This window comes from Zootoca vivipara, chromosome 6, assembly GCF_965207765.1.
Source record: "Zootoca vivipara chromosome 6, rZooViv2.hap1.1, whole genome shotgun sequence".
NCBI lineage: Eukaryota > Metazoa > Chordata > Lepidosauria > Squamata > Lacertidae > Zootoca > Zootoca vivipara.
In genome coordinates this window covers 41364351-41384322 of record NC_142589.1, presented here as the reverse complement: position 1 = coordinate 41384322, position 19972 = coordinate 41364351, and the positions used below count along the sequence as shown (strand labels likewise).

Genomic DNA, 19972 nt, shown 5'->3' with positions numbered 1-19972 from the left:
TCTCTAAAAGCTCAGAGGCAAATTAGATGCTACTTTAATTGTTAGCAACCGCAAGTGTTTTTTTTTCTTTTCTTTTAAATCAGCATGGGACCCCAGTTTGCAGTGGAGCCACACTGCACAGAAAGTTTTAACTTTTGCTTCCTCAGCAAGTTTCAACACATACACACCCCTATGTCACAGTTAGCATCACACCTCCAAAAAGCTCACAGAGATGAACAACCACTGGCTCTCCAAATGTTGTTGGACTCCACTGCTCATCGATCCCAGCCCAGTTGGAGGCTGGTCCATTAAGGTTAAGGGGTTGCCGTTCCACCAACCTCAGCCAGCCCCCACTCCCCTGCTTTCTTGCAACCAATCCAGAAGGTCACGTGTGATGTCAGCTTCCTCCTCTTCTCCTCTTTCTTAGGCTGGACCATAAAGAAGGCTGATCGCCGAAGAATTGATGCTTTTGAATTATGGTGCTGGAGGAGACTCTTGAGAGTCCCATGGACTGCAAGACGATCAAACCTATCCATTCTTAAGGAAATCAGCCCTGAGTGCTCCCTGGAAGGACAGATCGTGAAGCTGAGGCTCCAATACTTTGGCCACCTCATGAGAAGAGAAGAATCCTTGGAAAAGACCCTGATGTTGGGAAAGATTGAGGGCACTAGGAGAAGGGGACGACAGAGGACGAGATGGTTGGACAGTGTTCTCGAAGCTACGAACATGAGTTTGACCAAACTGCGGGAGGCAGTGCAAGACAGGAGTGCCTGGCGTGCTATGGTCCATGGGGTCACGAAGAGTCGGGCACGACTAAACAACTAAACAACAACAGAACTTAGCAGGGAGGATGGAGGAAACGAGACTTTGTTGTCATTGCCTGCAGTTGGCTCTGTCTCCGCCTACTGCTGGGCTCCCCATCAGTCCCTATGTGCACCAACCACCACTGTCCAGCCTGCATGGCCAGTGGTCAGAGATGATTGAAACTGCAGCTCTACAATGCCGACAGGTCCACAGGTTCCCCACCCCTGTCCTATGAGCTCTGTGGGGAAGGAGGGGAAAGGAAGCACAGATGTAGAGCTAATAGCAGCCTTAGGGGGATTTAGTTGGGGGGGGGAGCAGAGAAAGCACAGGAAAAAGAGATTAAACCCTTCCTGGATCTTCAAAGCATCCTACAGCGCTACTAATCAGTACAACAATAACATGGGGAGATCCTAATCATCTCCTGCATCCTGCCTGTTTTCTGTACATCGGAGATGGGAAGCCAATGGCCCCCACAGATGTTGTTGGACTCCAGCTCCCATCAAGCCCCACTCAGCACAGCCAATGGTGAGGGGTGAACTATCATTCCACCACTTTATCATTTCAAGATAGCTTCATCATCACAATAACAATGCAATGAGTCTTAAGAATGTGCATATTAGTAAAAACAAATAGATGTTTCTTAGGATGTGTTTGCCCTGAAATGCTGGTGATTTATTTAAAATAAAAATAAAAATTGTTGTGGAAATATGCAGGAGTAAATTTTAGATTGGAAACATGAGAAATGTGGAGAACAAAATTAACGGATTTGTCCACCCTGAGTGGGAGCAGACTATTGTTGACTTTTATTCCCAAGCAGGTTGCAGGTGTGAGGACGCAGTTCCAAATGAAGTCAGCTATAAAGAGCAAATGGTTAACCCACCTACCCCCCCCCACACACACCTCAACAGTAGGGATCCAACAGCAGGGACCCAATCTAGATCAGGATGCTCTGCACCTATTTATTTTTATAAAGAAATTGCTAATTGAGCAAATGGAGGGGTGTTCACGTTGATGGTACTTCCACCTTAAAATTTCCCCACTTTGCAAAGATGAGCAGGAAATAAAGAATTTTGAAAAATTCATTTTGAAAAAGAACACTCTTTGCAGAGGAATCGTGAAGTTTTAATGTCCAGCAAATCTCCTTACAGGAAACTGAAGTCAGACCTGCTCCAGGATATAATCTACACTTGGTGAGAAAAGGGTAACTGGAAGTGACCAGCATCATGACCCGACTCTGAATCAAGTTCCTTGAAACAATTATAATGTTCTGACTCATGAGAACAAGGAGGTTTTTTTGTACACTGTTCAGTTAAGATGTGCCACTGCTCCATCTTAGCCTTTATATATAAATCTATTTTCCTCTCAAGGCATTACATTACTGGCATTATTTCTTTTTCTTTAAAAAAAAAAAGACTCTATTAAGGTTCCATGTATGCACATGTAAAAAGAGTAGGCATTCTGCAGTACATTTGGAGAGGGGGTGGCAAATCAATCCCCCTTCCCAGGGAACTCTGGGAATTGGAGATCTTCCCTGTTCTAAAGTAACTAACTACAGTGTACAAAAGCATAGTGTAAAGAACAGCAGGTGAGCATCCAAGACAGTCATAAGGAAGCAAAACAGACTGGATGAAAAAGGCAAGAATGGCTTGCCTTAAAAAAAAATGCACAAAAACCAAGTAGCACTCCATAAGTCTTAGCTTATGGCATAAGGTAAGTGAGAAAAATGATTTAAAAACCGTATCATCAATGGAATAGCAACTCAAAAAGAAAAACGATCTGCAGATGCAAGGCCAGGAGCCATACATGTATAATTCAGTGATGTTGTGCTTTTGCACTGCATATTTATTTGCTTGGATTTTTTTAAAAAAACAGTTTTCTAAAGTGTACCTTCTTTTGTCACATGGGGCGGTATCCCACTAAACAGCTCCACTAGCACAAGGTCTGTGCAATGGGACTTCACTGCCATCTTGTTTTTCCACACAACCCCTAAATCCGTTCTGGGGTTTTCCCCCACCTCCCAGAGCAGATTTAGGGGGGTACAGGGCACCCACTGGAAGAGGAGAGGGCAGGGGAGTCCCACTGCTCAGCTAAAACTATTTTTCAGAATGGTTTAGCTGGATACCACTCATGGATTCTAGGGTAGAGTTTATTAAAATCAATAAGTATACAACATTAAAACAAACAAAAAAAATCAAAGCAAGGTAATAAACCTCAGAAATCACAAGGCTAAAACTATTCGACAAGAGAATAAAATAAATTTTAAAGGCTTTTAAACATCTTTAGACAGCACCAAAAAGAGTGGCCACATTGACACCATTCATTTAAAGCATTATTATATCACTTTAGACAGCCATGGCTTCCCCCAGTGAATTCTGGGAGCTGTAGCTTGTTATGGGTACTGAGAGTTGTTAGAAGACCCATATTCCTCTCACAGAGCTCAGTTCTCAGAGTGGTTTAATGGTCAATCTCACTTCGCAGGGAACTCTGGGAATTGTAGCGCTGTGAGGGGAATAGGAGTCTCCTAACAACTCTCTTTGGTGCGACGTGCATGCAGCTCAGAACACAGCCGTAGCCTGGATCAATAACTCAACCCTTGCTGTGTTGCATTCAGCAAAATAACTTCAGCTCATTATAAGACATTCAACATCCTTCCTGGATTCCTCCTCTCTCCTCCTGGAATCCCAGCCATGTACTTTCTTATGAGGAAACTTAATTGTAAACAGCCTCTGCCAAGAAGGCTTTGAAAAATGTTCCCTCATTAGTTGCTTAACCTTCCTGAATAATAGATGAAACAGATTTTTTTTAAAAGTGCAATTCATCTTTAGGGCTCTGTGTCATAAAAATGTAAAATAATGTAAGCAGAGCTCAGTCATCATGAATGCAGTGAGAAAAAGCAGTCCCTTTATCCATTTTAAGCTGTAGTGAATAACAGAGGTGAGAGATTATCTAACTCAGGATTGTTATCAAAGTCGCCTATAAAGAGATATGGTTCCTTTGGCTACATTTATTATAACAGAGCTGTGAAGCCTTCAAATTAAGCTCTTTTTTCCTTGTCTATCCCCAGCATTGCATAATTATTCTTGCATTATTTAAGGAAGACATCCCATTCCTACTTAAATGCAGCACTGGACGAGTCTGGGTTGGATTTCCCACTGGTTTTTAAAAGGTTAACAGCAGCTACCACTGAAGTAGGGAGTTCATCCGATCAGGACTGTCACACCCCTTAGTGGTTAGCTAGTTTAAACTCTGGACTCTGGGCAGGGGATGCTCTTTAGATCAAATTTGCTCATAGACAACCTTCCATGGGCCACATGCCTGTGGTACATAAAGGTAAAGGTAAAGGGACCCCTGACCATTAGTCCAGTCGCAGACGACTCTGGGGTTGCAGCACTCATCTTGCTTTACAGGCTGAGGGAGGCTGGTGTACAGCTTCCGGGTCATGTGGCCAGCATGACTAAGCCACTTCTGGCGAACCAGAGCAGCGCTCGCAGTGCCGGCCCTATGGTTAGGCTGGGTGGCGCAGGGCGCCACGGCGCCGGCCCACCAGGGGGAGCGCCGCTTACGCAGCCCGTGCTGCATGCTGCCCGTCACGCTGGAAAACGGGGCAGCGGGGGGCGCCTGAGGGATCTGTTGCACCAGGGTCATAAACAAGAAAGTGGATGGTGCAATGGGCGTGACTCTTTCCTTTGTTATAGTGGGCTATATCAGAGGTAGCTCTAGCGGCACAGAGTTTCTGGGGCACCCCAGCAGGCACAAACACTATCATGTGCAAGGGGAGAGGCAGGGAGCGCCAGATTCTGGCATCACACGGGGCGCCAGAGAAATTTGAGGTGACAAGGTCTGCCATGAGCTACATTTCCAGCCCTTCCCCTCACAGAACTACAATTCCCAGAGTGGTTTCAGAACCAATCCCTCTTCCCGGAGAACTCTGTATAACATTACGCACCACGTGGAGAAAGCGAATAAGGAGAACCTGTGTTCAGTCTCTCCGAATACTGGAATTTGGGGGCCTACAATGAAGTTGAACTTGGGAAAAAATCAGTCTTGTATTTCTTCACACAGCACATAGCTAAGCCATGGAATTTGCTCCCAAACGATGTGACGACGGCCACCAACTTTGATGGCTCAAAGAGACGACTGGATAAATGAATGTAGGGTAAGGCTGTCAATGGCTATGTTCTACCTCCGTTGTCAGAGGTTGTGTGTATCTAAATACTAGTTGCCAGGAAACACAAATGGGGAGCATACCTTCCAAGTCCTGGACTGCAGAATCCGGGACCGGCAGCCGTGTGACACCGGAAGTTGCGCCGACGTAACTTCCGGTATCGCTCCGCCCATCTATGGGCACCAAAAATGGCCACCGCCGACACCGGAAGTCGCGTCTATGCACTTCCGGACATGCGTAGATGCGACTTTTGAAGCCAGCGGTGGCCATTTTTGTTGCCCATAGAAGGGCAAATCGGAAAGAAAAAAATGGCCGCCGGCAGGAGAAAATAACGGAGAAAAACGGGAGATGAAGTGATACGGGGGACCACCGGGAAAAGGTAAGTAAAATCGGGGTTTCCCCAGAGAAAACGGGGTACTTGGCAGCTATGATGGGGAGAGGGCTGTTGCACTCAGGTCCTGCTTGTGGCCATCTGCTTTGCCATTGTGAGAACAGGATGCTGGACTAGATGGGCCTTTGGCCTGATCCAGCAGGGCTCTTCTTATGTTGTTAAGGCAGCTTCCTTTGTTTCTCTCAGATTTCAAACCTTATACTCATGGTGCATCGCTATAGAGAAATGCATTTTGGCTGCCGCATCTGCCGGTGGACTGCAGTGTTTAAACTGAGCCTTAGAATCAGCTTGCCAAGGAAAATTGAGGAAAGCGCAGGCCTCTCTTTCAGAGGACTAATAAAAGTTGGGTGTTACCATTCTTACATTGTACTGATGTTAGATAATGACAACGATCCTGAGGTCTCACCCCCACCCCTCTCCTGTGGCCTGTCCCCTCTGCTGCCTCTTTTGCGACTGGCTGGCTGAAGGTAAGTTGAACCAGTAATGAGTCAAAAAAGTTTTTATCTGGTTTCCTCCACTCTCTTCTCTCCCTGGCATTAGTAAGGCTTGGAACAATAACAGGATGCAGGATGGGAAAAAGGCGGACACCCAGCTGGGAAACCTTGGAGACTGTAAAGCTGAACACTCCCTGCATTGCTTAATGCAGTGAAATAACGGATTTCACTTAGTTCTTTATATTCGCTCTACTTTATCCAATTGAGGCTTGGAGGCTGATTACGGATTCTCCCTGATTTGGAATAAAGCCCAGCCCAGGTAAGAAACGTGGTCTTTTTGGGGGGGGAGTTGTTCTTGGGATTTTTAAATCTGCTACTTAAAAGCGGCTTTGTCAAAGTTTGATGGACTGAGGTTCCCTTTAAAACATTGTGGTGGAACTTTGGCCCTCCAGATGTTGCTGAACTACAACTCTCATCGGACCCAACAGGCATGGCCAACGGCCAGGGATGGTGAAAACTGTCGTTCAGCAACATCCAGAGGATCAAAGGTTCCCCACACCTGCTTTAAAGCATCCAGTACTCCAGGATGTACTTTTACAACAAGCTAGCTTTCTTGATCCTGCCATTGTACACAAACTGCGTTGCTGGGGAGGACTACCTGGAGTTGCCTTAACAATCCCAGATGGCAAAACAGAGGATTTGTGTTTTTGAGAAAGGATGTTCAGGTCAGGTCACCAAGAACCCAAGCCGCTGCCAATAAAAGTTTAACAAGGAAATTGAGGAGTGAGGGGAGAGAAAGATGTTCAGTTATCCAATGTGTACCTGGAGAGCCTTAATGCAAACTTTTCTGAGAGACAGGAAAGCTTTCCCCAAAGAATGCCAAGGAACCATAGTTTGCTAAGCGTGCTGGGAATTGTTTTGTGAGGGATTAGCTGTCGCCTAACAAACCTCAGCAGCCAGGGAACTGCAGGTGGTATAAGCATGCTTCAAATGTATGCTGTGGGTGTGACCTTAAATTTTGTCATGTGGATCGGCACCATGTAGCTGATTTATGCTAAATGAAATAGCCTGAGTTAGACTGGGCCCATAATGTAAAGAATGAGGGTTGGTGAGTGGACTGGGACCATAGCAGCAACAAAGACTTAAAGCCACCCTTCCCTCACATCATGGTCCTGATCCAGCTCAGGGGAAACAATGCCAGCTATTTATTTAACAAAAATAATCCACACAACACCAAACCATGTGTGGTATTCAACTAAGGTTTACTCAAAGTAAGACTATTGTAATTGATGGGCCAAACCTAGTCATGTCTGTTCATTTCACTGGGTCTCCTATAAAACATATTTTTGTACCACCCTATGTAAAAAACATAATGTATACGTTGACACTTGTCTACTGTAAAAGTGTCAGATTTTCTTTCTAACAAATACTGCTGATATGTGAAAACACGGGCTGTAGCTTATTGCTGAACATATGTAGATGAATCAGAAATAAGACTTACAGAGTCAGATACATATGTGTGTATATTGGCTGTTCTATCAAAAATTGATTAAAAGGCCTTGAAAACTTGCTTTGATGTCTTACTGGTTTGGGACAATAAACTGAGGCACAAGGCCAGACAAGATGGAATTGTTCTTCATAGATGTTTCATCTGCCCAAGTGAGTGCTGTTCAGCCTCTTCTGGTGTGGGCTGCGCTCTCCCTAAAGCAGGGGTGTTGAACTGAGTCTGTCTAGTAAACCAGACCTTGATCTCTTGCAAGCCTTGTTGGTCACTTTGAAAGGTGGGCAGGGTTGTCAAACTTGTCAATCACTTGACATCACCTGGATGCCAGGTGAAACTTTTTTAAACTTGTTTTCATTTGAAATCAAGTCAAAAGGGCAAAGTCTCAGGGGGTTTCAGGTTCTGCCAAGCAGCTGATGCATGACACCTGCAAGCCCTGCTTTAATCCATCAGGGAGTCATGTCTTTACCTGCCTCATTCATGGCATAATATATGATGTCAGGATAGGTAGGCATGGCTTGGGGGAAATGGTCTTTAGAAGGCTTACTTAGACTTGCAGGACAGAGATGCCCAGCCACCATGCTTAAGGTTGAGAAAGGATAGGGAAGAAATTTGGTTCGGACTTCCTGAAATATGAGAATGAAAAATACAGCTAGTCTTCAACATCCGTTCTCCACCAGAATTTTGCAATGTAGTTTTCCTATCCCCAGAAAATATGTACAAAGATGCATATAATATAAGAAAGTGTGCATGGAACACACACACACACATTATTGTTATTATTATTGTTATTATTATTATTATTATTATATACAAAAATGCATTGTATTAGGGGAAATTGCACGGAAATGTGAATATTAGACAAAACAGCCTACAAAATGTGTGTGTGTGTTAGGATGTTAGTATAATGCCTTATAGAGCTGTTGTAATGATGACTGAGAAAATGCATACAAAAATACTTGGAGCACCGCAAAGAGCTATGCAGTCTTTTATCTATTGTTATATACATATATTTTAAAAACCAATACTGTATATGTTTGGAGAAAAGTATTCTGATTTGTTTTTAGTTCTCAGATGAGCAATTCACTTTGTCAAGTTTTGGGAAATGAGAACACACATCAGCCCAGAAGAACTGGTTAGTTTCACGTATGCAAAGTCCCAAGTTGTTTTAGGCTTCAAACATTCATGTGGCCTCGGTCCAGTATACCTGAAGGAGCGTCTCCACCCCCATCATTCTGCCCGGACACTAAGGTCCAGAACCGAGGGCCTTCTGGCGGTTCCCTCGTTGGGAGAAGCCAAGTTGCAGGGAACCAGGCAGAGGGCCTTCTCAGTAGTGGCGCCCGCCCTGTGGAACACCCTCCCATCAGATGTCAAAGAGAAAAACAGCTACCAGATTTTTAGAAGACATCTGAAGGCAGCCCTATTTAGGGAGGCTTTTAATGTTTAAGAGATTATTTTATTTCATTTTTCTGTTGGAAGCCGCCCAGAGTGTCTGAGGAAACCCAGCCAGATGGGCGGGGTATAAATAAATTATTATTATTACCATATTATTATTATTATTATTATTATTATTATTATTATTTGAAGATTATAGCAAAAACTCTACAGATTCAAGTATGAAGCTTAATTTATGTAGCGGCAGGAAAATGCATGTATGCATTGAATAGGGTTGCTAGCTGTTCAGACCCCAAGATGCAAAGGGGCAAAGAGCTTGTGAGCAAAGAGGAAGAACCTGGCCGATCAAGGGGGCACCTTGTGGAATGGGGCAAAGTGGGGATTCTGTGGGAGCAAATGACTGCATGTGGAGGGTCAAGGGAAGATCTTCACCATGCCCGTTGTCATGAGGGTGGAGCCTGATGAGGTTGGAGGAAGAGGGAAAAGCAGATGGCAAACATTCTCAAACTTAGCAGAAAATAGCAGTCTTTACTCTCAACCTTCACCCTGAGATTTTACTCCATTCCCTGGAGAGCCCAAAGCTCAGACTACACACTCTGGTCCCTTCCAGATGACCTGTTTATTGAACCTCCATCCTGATTCATTTGCAGAGAGATCATTGGCTACTTAATGAGCATTTGCTCTCATTTCTTTACCATTTGTTCACCATAGTGTCAGAGCAAGTGTTATCCCGCAGTTTCCAAGGCATTTTGCTTTACAACAGGCATAGGCAACCTTGGCTCTCCAGATGTTTGGGAACTACAACTCCCATCGTCCCTGACCACTGGCCCTGTTAGCTAGGGATCATGGGAGTTGTAGTTCCAAAACATCTGGAGAGCTAAGGTTGCCTATGCCTGCCCTATAGCTTTCCTTATGACAAAAAGGTTGGTGGGGGGTTGTAGAGGTTGTTTCACAAGAGCTGCCAACCAGTTTTAATTGCACAACTTGAATTAGCTGGTATGTGACCAAAAGACTGATAGCATGGAAATGCCTTGTGTGTCAAGAAACTGAGGAGACCTGGTTTCAATCCTCACACAGCCATGAAGCTCCTGGGTGACCTTGAACTGGTCATCCTATCTCTCTCTCAGCCAGGTTTGTCCTGACAAAAAAGCGAGGAAGACCTTGTACACCACCTTGAGCTCTTTGGAGGAAAGTTGGGGTTCCATAAATAAAATAACAGAAGAGATCAAGGCGTAAACTTTCACTTAAACAGTTAACAGTTTGCAAAGAGCTTTGCCAAGCTGGATAGACTTGCCTCATATCCTGCTTTTGTTGAAGCAAAATGGAGTAATTGAAAACAGGATATATGTAAAGGGATTTGTATAGTCTTTTTAACCTTTGGAGGCATTTTTGATGGATTGCCTTTGCCAAGTTGAATTGTATGAACATCAGATACTATTTAAAGAGAAATCCCTCTCTTTCTTCTCTTCTCAAGAAAAACAGAAATCACATGGCTTCCTAGCACAGTGGTAATTGGCATTTAAGTGCCCTTCTTCAACAACAGAGGGAGGAGATGTTATTTGGGTGTTTGTTTGCATTTGTTAATTTAGGCTAGATGGGGGGAAAGCAGAAGCAGGTTGGGCTTCTTGCAGCACAACAACCTTGGCTGCAAAGTGCAGGAAAATCTACAAACATACCCCTTCCTTTTCAGGTGCTCACATGTCCTACTTCAGTTGTCTATTTGAAGGTGTCACCTGTTTGACCTGCTTGAAGTCCAGTTCAACTCCAGTTTAAAGAAGGGGGAGTAAGTTGCTAAGTTGCTCACCAACAATTAGCACCTGGACAGCAAACAGGGGGTCACCTGACCACAGTCTTCTACACTGTGGCAAGAGGTATTCATAAATGACTTGATGGGTGGGGCAGAGCTGCTATGGCACCTTCCCAGCATGTGGGTGGCTGCTGCTTCCCAGGAGAAGGAGGGGTGAGGTGATGGGGAGTCGGGCGTGGTGCAAGCGCACCAGCAGGAGTGCCAGATTGCATTTTACACCATGCCGACCTCTCCACCCACTCAGTAAGCAACAGCAACCCACCTGTTGGGAAGCTAGCATAGTGGCTCTGCCTCATCTAGTGAGCAGCTTCTGGAGGCACTGTTTTGAATAATAGTAAAAAAAATTCCATTTCTAACTTTCCGTATGCACTGGCATATGCAAATTGTATGTAGATCTGTATACTGTTTTGTCCTCTCTTTTTGATGGTGCATATAAGTAGCCATCCTTGAATGAAAGCGGTGGGGGGTAGTTCTTACAATACAATTTATTTGGCTGAGTGTACATGAATAATGGGTGTGAACCACACACACACACACATTCCTTTTCAAGCCAGGCATAGTCTGAAAGAACATGAAATAACTGAACCTAAGCAAGTTTGAATTTGGTTAGTACCTGGAAGTACGACTGCTTGTTATGTGCCCTGAGTTTGCTGCCTTGAGTGACAAACTGCGCAAACCATTGCAACCAAAACAGATGACCATGGTTTGATTTTGGGACAAGCATTCATGCTTTAGTAACCCCCAAAATGGACTTCTTTAATTCACTCTACATGAAGCAGTCCTCTATAAGCATCCCAGAAACTTCACTTGGAATAAAATGCCACATCAGACTTCTCGCTGGGTGGAGTATTTCACTCCAGTATCATTCAACCTGTCTTTGCTACATAAGAACATAAAAGCATAAGAAAAGGGAGCACGTGGTCCTCCAGAAGTTGTTGGCCTGTGGTCAAGGATTATGGGGATTTTAATCTAGCAGTCTCCAGGGGGCCACAGGTTCCCCACCCCGGAAAGGAAAACAGTCCTGCTGGATCAGCCTATCTAGTCAAGCATTCTGTTCTCACATTAGTCAACCAGATGCATACAGGAAGATAACTTCTGACAAGGAGTAGGAACCCCATCAAAGAAAAAAGGAGGGAGTATCCAGAATTTCCCCCCTCATTTTCTGACTTCCTCTATCCTTATCTGTACACAAACAGATAAATGTGAAAGCCTCATTCCACCAGTTACCCTGGTGCTCCAGGAGAGATCACCAGTGCTCCTAAAATTTGAAACAAAATTTTAAAAAATTCCTTCCAGTAGCACCTTAGAGACCAACTAAATTTTTCATTGGTATGAGCTTTCATGTGCATGCACACGTGGTATCTGAAGAAGTGTGCATGCACACGAAAGCTCATACCAATGACAAACTTGGTTGGTCTCTAAGGTGCTACTGGAAGGAATTTTTTAATTTTGTTTCGACTACGGCAGACCAACACTGCTACCTACCTGTATCTATCTTATATTGAGTTGAAGCATCTTGCTCAGTATTGACTACAGGCACTGGCCCCCATGGAGCACCCCCAACCCTATCTAGAGATGCTGGGGGTTGAATTTGGGGCCTTCTGCACCCAAAGCAAATGATATACCACTGACAATGGGATCTTCCCACTTTTTTCCTGGGGGGGGGGAATCCTAGAGCTATGATCTCCTGCGATCTGACCTGCCCTCCTCATACACCACTGCCTGCTAGATTAGACCAGAGGCCTATCTAGTCCAGCATTCTGCTCTCATAACCACAATGGGAAGCTGGCAAGCAGTACATAAGAACATAACAAGAGCCCTGCTGGATGAATCTGCCAGTTTTGGTTCTCTTAGTTTAATATTCACATGAAAATTTGCCAGCATTTTAGTGCATGATAAACTCATGCTGGTGTGTAGATTTAACTAATATGCATGTTTCTACTAGCAGTTTCCCCTAATTCCATGCATTTTGCATGTCATTATTTCTATTTCTCCATATATATTCATTTTTGTACACGTCATTTGGCTCAAAAAGCACATCACAAAATTCAGAGAAGGGCAAAGTTTGAAGGATCCCCGCATTTCAGTTCACAAATTGTTTTGAGAAATGTGAATTTAGTAGCTTCTCACTAAAATTAGAACAAACCTCAGTTCCCTGCCCGATCCCTACCCAAGCTACATTAATCCATTGTCTTTGTCTTGCCAGGGATAGAATAGGGTTACTCTTAGGTCTCCCATACTATCCATCGAAATCCCTGGAGTTTCCATTCTTCTGCCATCTGCAGGAAGCCAGCCATCTGGCCATCCTCTGCCCATTCCTCACTTCCCAGTCAGCTCATGGAAACCTTCTGATAGCACAGAGCTGGAACTGAACACATCCGCAGAGTCAGGGTCACAGTTTCTCATTCTTCAAATTTTAAACTCAGTTCTCCACAGTTGTACAGCAACTTGAGAGTTATTGTTATTTGTTAATCCTCATGAAAACTCGCCGGTAGTTTGGTGTGTATTTCTCCTAATAAACACATTTTTGTATGCAATTTCCCTAGTGTACTCATCTTTGCAAGCAAATTCCCCTAATGTAATGCATTTTTTTTTACGTTATCTTCATGGATATATTCATTTTTATGCATGCTTCCCCCTAATATATGCAGTTTCATAAACATTGGTTGGTTGGACTAGTGGATCACAAAATTCAGGTAAATGCAAATTTTGAAGGATGACTACATTTCAGTCCTTGTATTGTTTCAGAAAGTGTGGATATGATAAATTCACCTTTAAACTGAATCCAATTTCTCCCCCATCCCTGCTCCTGAAGAACCTTCGTGAATGGTGAGATGTGGTCGTTACAGACTAACCATTTCCTTTCAAAAGATTGATTTTGTAGAACTATTTTACAAAGCCACTCCAGCTGTGAACTTTCTTCCTGGCACTCAGCACACTTGTTTCTGTGCTCAGAGCTCTTGGGTGCCAAAAGGAACTCAAAGTGGGTGGAGATGCAAAACAATGTGATCTCATGAGCAGTCAGAGGCTTGCAAACTGTTGGCTGTTGCCCTCTGTCACCTCTGTGCCAAACTGTAAATGTTGTATCTTTTTCTAGCTCACTCCCAACAACATCATCCAGGCCAAGAAATCCTAATAAGCACAGGTTCTATTAAGGATCTGAATGTGAGAAATGTTTCCTGCTGAAATAAGTAAAACTAAAAGCAACTGTGCAATGAAACTGTGCAAGCAATGAAAGCTATGAGGCCACTCATAGCTAATTTACAACATGGTATGGGCATTTCCTTTGCTAGGTCATATTTATGTATTCATGAAGCAACATGGGTACAACAGGGCCACACATTTAGATCCATCCCTGAGGTCATGCAACCCTTCCCAGCTTCAAACACAAGGATTGGGGCTGGGTGAATCTGGACCTCAAAAGCACATAGAAAGTTTAACATTAAAAATACTTTCCCCTGTTCTATCTGTTAGCAAAGTCACTTAATTAACACAGACAGAGTCCATTGAGAAAATACCTGGTATCATTTTACTGAGCAAAACTGAACAAAAACAGAGTATAATTTGAGGAGGAAGGAACAGAGAGGTTTTGTCTTTCTTACTTCAGGCCTTGCAGAGAAATTTGTTTCAGTTCACATTTAATGCAGAATTTATCACATTTGCACTTTCCTAAATACTATGAGAAGTGAAACATAGCCTTCCATTGAATTTTGCACTTATTCAAACTTTGTAATGCAATTCTCCAACCAACCAGTGTTTACAAAAATGCATATATTAGGTAAAAGTAGGCATAAAAATGAGTATGTTGATGAAAATGACATACATTACATTTGGAGAACTTGCTTGCAAAAAATGTGTACTGTACATTATTCAAAACTGCATACAAAATGTATTTATTAGAAGAAATTTGCACTAAAATGCTGAATAATTTTTATGAGGATATTTTAAAAGAAAATGTGTAAATTGCTGCAGAAATGCAGAGAACCAAATTTAAGATTGGAAAAATGAGAAACCAGGAGAATCAAAACTGCCAATTCCTTCCATCTCAATTCCTTAGGTTCATGGTTCAATGAAAACATAAGAACCCTGATTACCGGAAATTAGGCCAAAGGCTCATCTAGCTCAGTATCCTCTTCTCATAGTGGCCAACCAGAACTTTGATCAAGACAGTGTTCCATTTTCAAATCGTAAGCTCTCTTTTATTTGAGGTGCGGGGAAAGAGAGCTAACCAAAAGGAAACTAAGATGCCTTGAACTTTTTTGACATGTGATAATTGCAAAACTGCTTAGTGCAGCATTTTATGGAATGAACTAAGATGACCATTTCTGCTGTTGCTTCAAAGTCCAAAGGCACTAATACTCATCTGGTTGGTGTAACTCTCTAGCAGAAGCAACAGGATAAGGTATCACCATTTCTCATTTTTAATGCCCTTATTTCCTATTTTTGCCTGGTTTAAAATAGAAGTAATTACCTCTAGTAATTTTTAAATAACTAGAGGTTCCTTTAATGCATACAGAGAGCTAGATGATGTTTTCTTCGTAACTTTTGATGGTCCATAATTATGAGCTAATCAGACATGCCTGGTGTGGAAGCTGGAGAGAAATAATGTGGCAACCTTCCAAGAACTCAGTAACTGGAGACTGAAATCAAAATAGTCACTGTTGTAACACTGGAAGGCATGATACAGAATCTTCTTTCCAGGGTTGCCTCTAGACTTTCATTATTTTGCACTGGAGCTTAGTTTTGAGCACTTAAAGTGGAGTGTCCAGTTATCCTGGTGCAACAGTTCCATTTTAAAAAAAGGACTTTTGCAGTTAGGAAAGTGACAGAAATGTGCTGAACAGTGGTGCTAAACAATTGATTGTGCTACAGCCTGTATAGTGAATGTAGAGAAAGGTTGATTCTCCCTCTAATAAGAATTCTTCATGGAAGATGATCTGAAGATCTCCTGTTTTGCTTAAGGGATGTTTCCTCTATATCACTGAGTAGTTGCAATAAATAAATAAATTCTGACTTTGGTGAGGATCAGGAGAAATTTTCTGCTGGCTGCTTGAGAGAGAGGAAGAGGGAAACATGGAGACTGTATATGCATCTGCTTTTAATTGTTTTAACTAGTCATATGTTTCATTTGTGCATCTAATTTTATTGATCTGTGACTGCTGTAAACAATTCATTCAGTTAATGAGAAGAATGTAAGCACCATGCAAGCAAATCAGGATGACTGCTCATTGTCATATAACGTTGCAGCAAACAAATCATAATGAGTGCTCAATAAAAACCAGATATAGTACAACTTCTGTGTAAGCCTTGGGCAAGCAAATCAGGATGAATGCTTGGTTAACAGGCTGCCTAGTGAAGCTCTGATAAAGGTTGGATATGTCACTCTCTGTGGTAAAGGACCACAGATCAAGGGCTTCTCAATAGTCCACTTCTTTACTTGAGATGTGGCTTGGAATTCTCACCACCGACCAAGGTGGAATGCTTGTAGAGAGATGCAAGTGTCTGTGTGTATTGTTCGGTATCTTTAGGATATATGGTTTATTTGCACATATTTACAGCCTGTGCCTATGATGAAGGGGCTCACAGCATTAACACCCCAAGCTATGGGCTTCTCCTATAGCCACAGCCTTGGATCCCAGGAGAAATCAGGCATGGCTCTGTCTCTCAGCTGCCCAGCCTGCTTCTTAGCCTCTAGCTTGCACACACCTCAGCTGGGACTTTTGTCTTTCTAACTACAAGCCAGCTGTGGGAGGGAGGTACCCATTTCCCTTGTGTCATAGAGACACTTCCTTTGCCGTCTTAATGGCCCATACTTAGACCATTACCTCACCAGGAAGCTGGCCTGCCTGTTTCAGCAACTGAATCCTTGTTGGATCCAGGAATTAGAAGGGACTTGGGCATATAGCCTAACCACTCCCCCCACAACACTATGATGGTGAACATATCATGCATGTAATAAATGTGTAAATAGAAATGAGTTCCCCTTAATGGACAAATGGGTTCATACAATAAGGTAGTTGCTCAGGTTCATAGTAAACCACAATCAAGGCCAGTCATTGCACTAGCTCTAGCTTCTAAACAGCCTTCGATGGCAACTTCTTGTAAAGCGCATTATAAGAGTCAGTCATTGAGATCACCTGATCATGAATGAAAGCACTACCAGATCTCTGGCATCGTGAATGGAGAAGAGGACTGAGGAAAGTTGCATGTATAAAAGCTGATAGAAGACTTTGGTTGGGGGAGAGGATTTGGTTGGGCTCTGGACCAAAAGTCAGAATGAAGATTTCTATATCTGTGAGAATTAAGCTCTCACCTCTGTAACCGTCGCCTTGCCAGGCAATAGAGATCTTGCCCTTTCCTTGGCCTGATCTCCAGCAGAGTGCTAAAACTCAGAGCAGCGTGAAGTGGAGTGGAAATTGTTAGAGCTTTAGGGTGCTGCCCAAACCAGCACAAAACCTGTCCTTGAACATGATTTGGGGTCTCATATACTTGCATGTAAAATGGGTGGGAAAGTGCTGACTTACAAAAGGGGACATGAAAAGTTTCATTTGAACTATAAAGTTAAATGTTTGTTCCTCAAGATTATCATGGTGTCTATGGAGGTGAGTAGGGCAAATTCATACGTTCGGGCAAAACAAGCTTCATCTTACTACTTCTAAGTGTTATCAATTAAGCCTTAAATGGAATCGGTGTTTGTTTGGAATACAACTTAGGAATCCCTGAGGAAACTGATTAGCAGGTTTTCCTGGTGGCGAAATAGTTTATCAGTGTATGCTTCTTTGCAATCAGTCAAAAAGCCTGATGTTTCATTCTACATCACAAGCAGGGTAAGGGGTCACTGAGAGGTTGATACTTCAATATAACACAGGCAGGATTGTTACCCTGATCCATAAAAATGAACCAAAGAAAAGTCAGATCAAGTGTCCCTCATTTCAGCCTAGTGAAAGTTAGTGACAGAAAGCAAGACAAAACACTGTTAAGACCCCCCCCCCTTAGTTAAAATGCTTGGGAACTTCTGGAAATAAGAACCTTCCAACATTACAAAATGTATCCTTACATTTAAAAAACCGAAAACTGAAAGGACTCTTTCAATAGCATTCTATTTATGTTAGGTGTTGCAATAAAGCCCTTTGTCTATATAACATAAATGCATTGCTCATCCAGTCATAGATGCCTTGTGGTGAAGAAAAAAGCACATATATCTGAAAGTGTATTTATTATGTCTTTCAGCTGAATATCATGATACTTCACTTATTGAAGTAATATTCACTCATTATCCAAATCTTCTGTCAACACTGGATTGGTAGATGAGATTGTAACCATGCATAAGTGGAAACTGATCAAGTGTGGTGTCCAACATATGTAGATTCAGGCATCCACAACCTCCTCCTCCTGTGTCTTTTATAATACCAGCATACCTTTCCCAACCCTCACCCGTACAAGACTATAGAATACCGTAGTCTTTGTTTTGCTCATCTCTGTATAGGGATGGAGGGGGAAATTCAATTCAGTTCACAAATAAAGGCAAACTTACCTTGTTCACACTTTCTAGAATAACACATGAACTAAAATACAGCCATATTTTGAAATTCGCATTTCTCCAAATTTTGGAATGCAGTTTCCAGCCAAGTAATGTAAACAAAAATGCATATGCTAGGGTAAAATGTGTATGAAATGCATATATTTGTGGAAAATAATATACAAAGATGTGTTATACTGTGTTCTACTTTTCTATTGGAAGCCACCCACAGTGGCTGGGGAGACCCAGCCAGATGGGTGGGGTATAAATAATATATATTATTATTATTATTATTATTATTATTATTATTATTATTATTATTCCAGGAAATAGCTCTGCAAAAAAATTGTATATCAGGAAAAATTATAGACAAATGTGTTTATCAGGAGCAATTTGCACTAAAATGCTGGTGAATTTTCATGAGGACATTTAAAAGGAAAAATTGCAAAATGATGTGGAAACATGAGGAACTGAACTTGAGAATAAGGCTATCAATGGTTACAAATCCTAATGGCCATGTTCTACTTCCACTGTCAAATATCTGAATACCAGTTGCTGGAAACGACAGGAGGGGAGAGCAGTGTTAAGTTCATGTCTTGCTTGTGGGTTTCCCATAGGCATTGGGTTGGCCACTGTGAGTGGACTAGATGGGTCATTGGGCTGCTGTGGTTCATGTGGTTCATGATATGACGAGCCCTGCCCTGTCTGAAACAGGTCTTTGATTTGATCCAGCAAGGGCTCCCAGCTCAGTGGCAGAGCAGCGGTGGAGGAAGAGGAGTGCAGGGGGAGCGCCGCGCCCCAGCAGTGCAATCCTGGTGGGGTGCCATCGCGGATGCCCCACACGCCCGTGCTGGGCGCCACGCCCCCAGGACATGCGTCATGCCCCTGTGGGCGGTGCGCCACACCCCCGGGATGCATGCCAGCCCCGCCCCGCCTGCTCTCTGCCCCCTGGTGCCAGAGCAGTGTGTGTGTGTGTGTGTGTGTGTGTGTGTGTGTGTGTGTGTGTGTGTGTGTGTAGTCTCAGGTTCAGTTGCTCTAGTCTTCAGGCAGAGGTGGGAAACTGTCACTGTAGATGAGGGTGGGGGACCTGAGGGCTGAGGACAGCATGTGGCCCTCCAGAGTTCTCTGTATGGCCCTTGGGATTCTCCCCAGGGCAAAACCCTCGTTTATCCTGCTCCATGCCCTCTGAGTTTTTTTGCCTGGCTGGAAAGTGTTTGTGGAGTGTGGTAACACACCTCTACTCAGGCAAGCAAGAGAGGTGGGTGGGTGGGTGGGTGTAGAAGCCTCTGACTTTTGCATGACTGGAATGTACCCTACTGTACAAAGTTAGGAGTCCCATCCATTGCTTCACCCACTTTTGCCCACCACTGGCATGTGCCCCCCAGAAGGCTGCCTATGAGGAAATGCAGTCATTGGGCTGAGAAATGTTCCCCACCTCCACTGCAGCCAATAACAATGTAGGTGGACCTGTGGTCTGATTCAGGGCCCTTCCAGACTTTCTTTTTATTGCACATTCATGGTCATTTGTACTAATGACATGATCCTGTTTTTAATACTATTTGCACCTGCAAACCTTTGGGGACGATCAGACTGATTCACTTCAAATCAGTGCATATCTGATTTGATATCTTTCTGCTCAGATCCTGTAACTTTTTTATACCACAAATATTTAGGTGGGGGAGGTTGTCCCACGTTTGTTATGCTACAATAATGCAATAGCATTGGAGAAGTGTTGCAGAACAAACTAGAGCAGGGTAAATCCACCGCTGGTGCCCTATTGTGTCAATGACATGTTGCAGAATATACCCACTGCAACAAAACACCAATCTGCAGGGGCCCAGAGTATAAGCCAGCTTCCTGTGTTCTCAAATTGCTGGCAAGAAGGGATTTGCAAGTGGAAACGGGCAAGTTCCAGACTTTTTGCTCATGATGCAAACATTGTAATATTAGAGGAATCTTGTGGCTGGCTTGAAAAAC

The 19972-nt window shown here is 43.2% G+C and overlaps 1 protein-coding gene across 2 annotated transcripts in view; it reads left to right on the top strand.

Moving 5' to 3' along the window:
* Positions 1-5793: 5793 nt before the first annotated feature.
* The window catches only part of CDH5 (cadherin 5), a 31286-nt gene continuing 17107 nt past the window's right edge, over positions 5794-19972 (top strand). The window contains exons 1-2 of one of the 2 annotated variants that reach the window (XM_088672011.1): positions 5989-6092; positions 13225-13305. The gene's annotated coding sequence lies outside the window, so the exon portion shown is untranslated. Of the gene's footprint in view, positions 6093-13224; positions 13306-19972 lie in introns of both variants that reach the window. The other variant, XM_035119438.3, reaches the window with a different exon arrangement.